The sequence below is a fragment of the Uranotaenia lowii genome, chromosome 3, assembly GCF_029784155.1.
Source record: "Uranotaenia lowii strain MFRU-FL chromosome 3, ASM2978415v1, whole genome shotgun sequence".
Classification (NCBI taxonomy): Eukaryota; Metazoa; Arthropoda; class Insecta; order Diptera; family Culicidae; genus Uranotaenia; species Uranotaenia lowii.
This window is the reverse complement of record NC_073693.1, coordinates 179,717,891-179,725,414: the sequence shown is the minus strand read 5'-3', so window position 1 is coordinate 179,725,414 and position 7,524 is coordinate 179,717,891.

Sequence of the window (7,524 nt, the reverse complement as noted above, 5' to 3'; positions counted from 1 at the left end):
CACTTAGTATAATAAAGTTCGGACAAAAAGTAGATGTTTCTTAAACTATTTTTCTCTTGTGTAGGAATTGAAAACAAAAATAAACTTACTGGTCCCCCTCCCCATTGAAAAAGTTATGACACTCTCTTCGAAATTTATTTAAGGAACTACTAGATTTAATACTGTTTGGAAGATTGTTTGCGTAACATTACTTATCAATTGCATTGCTTCTGTGATGCATCTGAAAGTGCATACGGATGCTGCATTTACGTTGTTTCGGAGAATGATCAAGGCAACTTGGGCAGTAATATTCTCATTTCAAAATCTCGTGTCGCGCCGTGTCGATCAAATAGCGGCACCTTTCATCAACAACAGCCCCAGAAATTAAAGTTGTAGTTGCGAATAACATGCGACCGGGACTAGGTTCCAGCGCAGTTAATAATATCAGTTTTGGAGAATCAGGCTGATTCGGACCTTTCCCCCCGCGTGTGATCTTGGCCAGCACCCCGGAATGCAAGGTATATGTCAGGCTCGCACGGCGCTTCGGTAAGCATGAGTGCCATCCGGCGTTTATCAAAAATTACAACAATTTTTTTTACAGAGAAGGTGTTCCGCCTGTGTATTTTGTAGCGGTTATGAATGTGTGTCCACATTGGTAAATAAAACTTAAAAAATGAAAAAAAAAGTTCGAACATTTGAAAATAAATTTCAATCTTTTCGTCAAGAAATTGTGTTCTTTTTTTCTAATATCGCATTGGGATAAATTTTAAAAATAAAAAATGGGTGGAAGGAAACCTAAATTGATGAAAAAATCTCGGGAGAAAGCCTTTTCGAACTCACAGGAAAATTTAAACAGTCCTGCCAATTACAGGAAAACACGGATTCGAAGCTACAGGTGAATTTGACAGTTGTTTTCCTGAGCACTTTTTCTGCCCCGAGATTTGTCCTGTAATTTCAGCTGTTGAAAATACAGGAGAAAATCGTTCCGACCACAGGAGAAAAGATTAAGTGTGTAGTTTAATAGGATTTTTTCAAATTAAGATTCTGTTCTAAACTCATTTTTCCTAATGCAATTTTTCATCCTGTGGGGATGAATAAACCAATTGATTTAAAATCCCAAAAAAAATTAATGCAATTTGAAGATACAGTTATCAGGTTGGTTTCTCTGGTCTTTTTTATATCTGAGTTCGTAGTTTTTAGTTCTTATTTTCATTAATAATTATTTAACATTTATTTTGAAATTGATTTAAAAATTTCAATTTATCATTCAAATTACATAATAATGGATTTCTGTCTGTCTGTCTGTTCCCTATAAACTCAAAAACTACTGAACTGATTTACTTCAGATGGATGCTTTTGAGGCCTGAGACGGTTCCTATTATAGTTTGAGATCCCTCCCTCTCACTAGAAGGGGGGAAGGGGTCTCAAAAGCAATAACAATGTTCCGAAAATCAATCATTTTCCATCAGCCATGCTTTACTGTATTCAGAGCCAAAAAATCGAAGCAGCCAATTTGCAAAAATCTGAATTTTAAAGTTTTAATGCGGATCACATAAAATTTAAAAAAAATGCTCTAAAACTTGTCTACATAAGAAGGGGAGATACGGGCATAATGGCAACCTTAAGGAAGACGCTTATTTAACCATAGAAAACAGCTATGATATAATGCGCCAGCACTAAATTTTAATTCGGAAGTCCAGACTTCCGACTTCCGACTTCCGACAAAGAAACGTGAAGTACTAGGTCGTCGGAAGTCTGTTCGTTGGAAGTTTTGTTGCCAGTTCACCAGCGACGTTTCTAAAAAAAATATTTAAATTCAAAATATGTGACTTACATCATTTTTTCGGGTTCTTCATAAAAATTTATTCAAGTAAATGCATACTTTTGTATAAAAGAGAAGTGCTCGTTATAACCCGGGTGCTCGTTATGCCCCGGTGCTCGTTACGCACAGTGCTCATTATGCCCCAGTGCTCAGATGCTCCAGTGCTCATTATGCCCCAGTGCTCATTATGCCCCGATGCTCATTATGCCCCATTGTTTATATGCTCGTTATACCCCATTGTTTATATGCTCATTATACCCCATTGTTTATATGCTCATTATGCCCCGTTGTTTATATGCTCATTATGCCCCATTGTTTATATGCTCATTATGCCCCATTGTTTATATGCTCGTTATACCCCATTGTTTATATGCTCATTATGCCCCGTTGTTTATATGCCCCATTGTTTATATGCTCATTATGCCCCATTGTTTATATGCTCGTTATACCCCATTGTTTATATGCTCATTATACCCCATTGTTTATATGCTCATTTTACCCCATTGTTTATATGCCCCATTGTTTATATGCTCATTATGCCCCATTGTTTATATGCTCGTTATACCCCATTGTTTATATGCTCATTCTACCCCATTGTTTATATGCTCATTATGCCCCATTGTTTATATGCTCGTTATACCCCATTGTTTATATGCTCATTCTACCCCATTGTTTATATGCTCATTTTACCCCATTGTTTATATGCTCATTATGCCCCATTGTTTATATGCTCATTATGCCCCATTGTTTATATGCTCATTATACCCCATTGTTTATATGCTCGTTATACCCCATTGTTTATATGCTCATTATGCCCCGTTGTTTATATGCTCATTATGCCCTGTTGTTTATATGCTCATTATGCCCCATTGTTTATATGCTCATTATGCCCCATTGTTTATATGCTCGTTATGCCCCATTGTTTATATGCTCATTATGCCCCAGTGCTCATTATGTCCCGATGCCCATTATGCCCCGGTGCATTATGCCTCGGTGCTCGTTATGTCATGTCCATGTCATATATATACCCGTTCGTTTTTGGCAACATGCCCGAACATTGTCATTGTTGCCAAAATCGAACGGTTTTTTCTGAAAAGTTTTTCTTTTATTTTTACAAAATAACTATTTTTTTTAACTATTAACGTTATTTTAAGTCAATTTCCGACAATTTTTAGAATTTTTATAGTTGTTTTTCTCATGTTTTTGATGCATTTTACACTATTTTGGTTTTGTTCATAATCTTTGTTTTTTTTTGTCAGTTTTGCTGTTTCTAATCGTAGGTACTTCATAATTTTTAAGTTATTTCATATATACATACAGTTCCCAGGTAACCACCAAGCATTAGTATAAGCAGTAAATCAGCATTATATCTGCATTTCCGCTGCTTGTGGTAGTATATAAGCATTTGAAATGCATAGTTGTTTTAAATTAGCATGTGATATTCTATTTAAAAGCTTTTAGTCAGTAAAAAGCTTTTTGAATGCACAATAGCCATAAAATAGCGATTTTAATGCTTGAATAATGAAATGGAAAAAATATTTAAAATCGCATTTTGGATGCTGATTAAAAACAGCTACGCATATTAAATGCTAACAGACTGCAAAAAGCAGTGGAAATGCAGATATAATGCTGATTTATTGAAGATGCTTATTTCTAGTTTGTAGGTACCGTAAACCGTAGAGGGTTTTGTAAAACGGATTGTTGGGCGAATAATAATATGTGTCTTTATTTTACCCATTTTTTTTTTCATTATGATGTTTAACTTAAACAGTTTGCTGAGTTCTACCTAAGTGTTCAGTTGGTTGTTCATTCATAATCGTATCATAATATCTAGGTATAATCAAACAAACCTGATTTATACCCATTCCTTCATATTTATAGATGGCATGTTTTTCTTTGTGTACAGATGTTTGTTTTGAATATTTGAAGAGTTATTAATATTGTCCATATAAGAAAAACGGATCGTTCAAAAAAGTGGGAAAATATCAATACTGATGTTATGAAATCGCTTGGTACATCTTTGTACCTGAAAATGATCACATTTTCATATGTGATGAAAGAAATTAGAGAAACATGAACTATCAAAGAACGAAAGAACATAAGCCGTAAATATCATGAAAATTTCGAAAAAGATACAACGGCTCACCGACAGGACTTGAACCTGCAATCTCCGCTTCGGTACAACGGCGCGTTAGCCAATTCCACCACGGTGAACGTGATGGAACCGGCGAACACGAGCAATCGAGCTCTGCCGATCAACTGCTGGACCTTCTATCGAAACACCATGTATATCCCGCATGTGATCTTTCCCTCTATTGATCTCTCTTGTTTCTCTAAAAAAACAAGAAAATATCATCAAAAGTGGTTCATACAATCGAAATTCGAAGCGGTATAGTGAAATAGATGATGCATCGAACAGTGATCTTGCCAATCCTTCGGGCACACCAAACACTTTTTTGAGTACACCGTCAACAAGTACTTATCCACTTCCAACATCATCTTCAACGCAAGATGCTCCAGATGTAACACCTTTGGATACGTCCTCAATACCTCTTTCTTCGTCAATGGAGTTTAGAGTTCAAAATATCCCAATCCGCGCTGAAACCTCTTCTATCGCGTTTATCGCAATATGATCGCATGCTACCTACGGAGCCACGGCGTTTACTGGAAACCCCTCGAGAAACTGCCAAAATTATTGAAATACAAGGAGGTCAATATTGGCATTATGGATTTGGTAAGTGGTGAATATTATTGTAAAGAGACTTGATATAACGATAAAATATTTTAAAGAACAACGATTTCCCGAAGCTTTTAACAGCTTGAGAAATTCTCGTGAGATTTCTGTCAATTTCAATGTTGATGGTCTGCCGCTATCTAAAAATGGTACAGATCAAGTTTGGCCTATTTTATTTAACGTGCATGAACAACCGATTATTAAACCAATAATTATTGGGGTATTCCACGGTAAAATCAAACCGAAACGTGTGTAAGAATATTTGGAACCATTCGTTGATGAAGCACTACCTATTTTAAATACAGGCATTATTATCAATGGCTTCAAACTAAGTGTCAAAATAAGAGCTTTCATTTGTGATTCTCCAGCTAGAGCGTTTATAAAAGGTAATAAACTAAAATTATTTTCTTTTATATGTGAAAGTAACTGTCCATAATTTTTCAGGAACCGTGAACTTCAATGCTTTTCATGGATGTTTAAAATGCACCACCGTTGGAGAACGTTAGAAGGATTTAAATGTAAACACTTATCCAATAAACAGTGCACCTAAGCGAACAGATGCCGGATTCCGTAGTAAAATATACGATGGACATTATCAGACCTATAAGACTCGCAAGAATGGAAAAATGAAAAAGGTGTATGTGGACACACCCCTTTTAAGATTGCCTTATGGTAGAAGACGTCATTGTAAGTGATTCTTTGCATTTACTCCATCTTTGTGTCACTGAAAAAATGCTCACACTGTTTAAAGATGGACACAACCAAGGTTACCACCAAGCATTTAAAACAGCACGTAAATAGCACTATATACGCATATACGGCAGGTGGATTAAAGCTACTAAGCATTAAATAAGCATTTATGTAGCCCTGAATGCTACTCAAATGCAAGTTGCGTGTTGTTTATATGGAACAAAAATATCATGTTCCATCAGGTTTCTCTTATAGCTCAGCGGATAAAAGAATCGTCCGTTGATATTGATGTCGCTAGGATCCAGGTTCGAATCCCGTTCCAGGAGGAGGAACATCAAAAAATCCAAGAGTTTTCACCACACAAGGGTGGTATACAATGGTAAAAGGTCGGGTGAACAAAGAGAGGGTGATATGCAGCAAAAAAAAAGAGTGGGTCGGTAAAGAAGAACACGAGATAAAAATATCTGTGAGTGATGATCACAGGATTTTTTTTTTAAAGAAACGGCGAAGCATTAAATCAGCATTTCGAATGCTTTTTAAATGCCAAGTTGGGAACATTTGTAGGGTTTAGCACTAAAGTAGCCGTATATTTTGCCAAAACCTGCATTTGAGTAGCATTCAGGGCTACATAAATGCTTATCTAATGCTTAGTAACTTTAATCCATCTGCCGTATATGCGTGTATAGTGCTACTTACGTGCTGTTTTAAATGCTTGGTGGTTACCTGGGTTGCGTTCAAAAAAGAATGAAACACGTGAAGCTGCGCACCCACTTCTAACTTTGACAAGTTGCCATTTCTCTCTCGGTTAATATTTTTTCATGAACTTTTAACACAGTCTAATTCAACTATTCAACTAACGCTCTGCAAAATTTGAAGTCTTTACAATGACTGCAAACAAAGATACAGCTATTCCCGTAAAAAAGGGAAATTTTGGAAATGCTTCACTAAATCGGCTGTATCTTTGACAATTTTCATTGAAAAATCTTGAAATTTGGTCCAAAGTTGTAAAAATGTTTGATCTAGTACCTGGTCAAGTTTCGTCAAAATCGATGAACGTGATCAAAAATGGTGCCGGGTTGAAAATTAGGTTCATTATCGCCCAAAAGACGATTTCATTCTTTTTTGGACGGATGTCTGTATGGAAAACATCGTCATTGATGTTTTCTCTGTTTTATCTTTCACAAAATCTAAATTAATCATAAAGTATTTTGTTTATGGATAGGAATTTCATTCCTGCTAAGTTTAGAAATAGAAATTGTTCCAACAGAGCTAGTATTTAAACACAAGAGTGAATGTAATACTCGTTTTATTTGTGTATCAAATTTATTTATCAGTATATTTAGCAGGTAATTTCTGAAATTCTGTTCTTCTTATTCTGAACTCCGTAAAAACATTTTCTATTCCTAAATAAAGCACGAATGAAGTTTTTATCAATTCACAACATTCTTTGTGATAAATTTTGATTTTGTGAAAGAAAAAACCAAGAGTATGTGGGTTACGATATTTTCCATACATACATTCGTTCAAAAAAGAATGAAATCCTGTATTGTGCTCTAATGAACCTCATTTTCTACCCGACACCATTTTTGATCACGTTCATCGATTTTGACGAAACTTGGCCTGGTACTAGATCAAACATTTTTATATCTTTGGACCAAATTTCAAGATTTTCCAATAAAAATTGTCAAAGATACAGCCGATTTAGTGAAGCATTTCCAAATTTCTCTTTTTTACGGGAACAGCTGTATCTTTGTTTGTAGTCAAATTTTGCAGAGCAGATTTTTGATAGTTGAACTAGATTGTGTGAAAATTTCATGAATAAATATTAACCGAGAGAGAAATGGCAACTTGTCAAAGTTGGAAGTGGGTGCGCAGCTTCACGCGATTTCATTCTTTTTTTAGCGCAACTGTATATATTTCATTGCTGTAAGTTATGAAATTGCTTAAGGCAAATTATGTTTTAACTATTATTTTTATTAACATAGTATTCTGTCTCACGACTTAACTTGATGCACATAATTCCTAAAATTCACTCGGTCCATGGCATCCCACATTCGCCAGATCACGCTCCACTTGGTCCAACCACCTCGTTCGTTGAGCCCTTCTCATCTCGTTCCTACCAGATTCGTTGCATTCTCGTAACATGTCCTGCCCAGCTTATCCCGCCACCGCCCTATATTTTAACTAAATGATACAACTCATAAAACATGTCATAACTGTCGTTTGGATCTCTTCCAAAATTTAACATTGTCTATATTAACACATTAAGGATTGCGAAGAAATCTAAGCCGAGAAACAT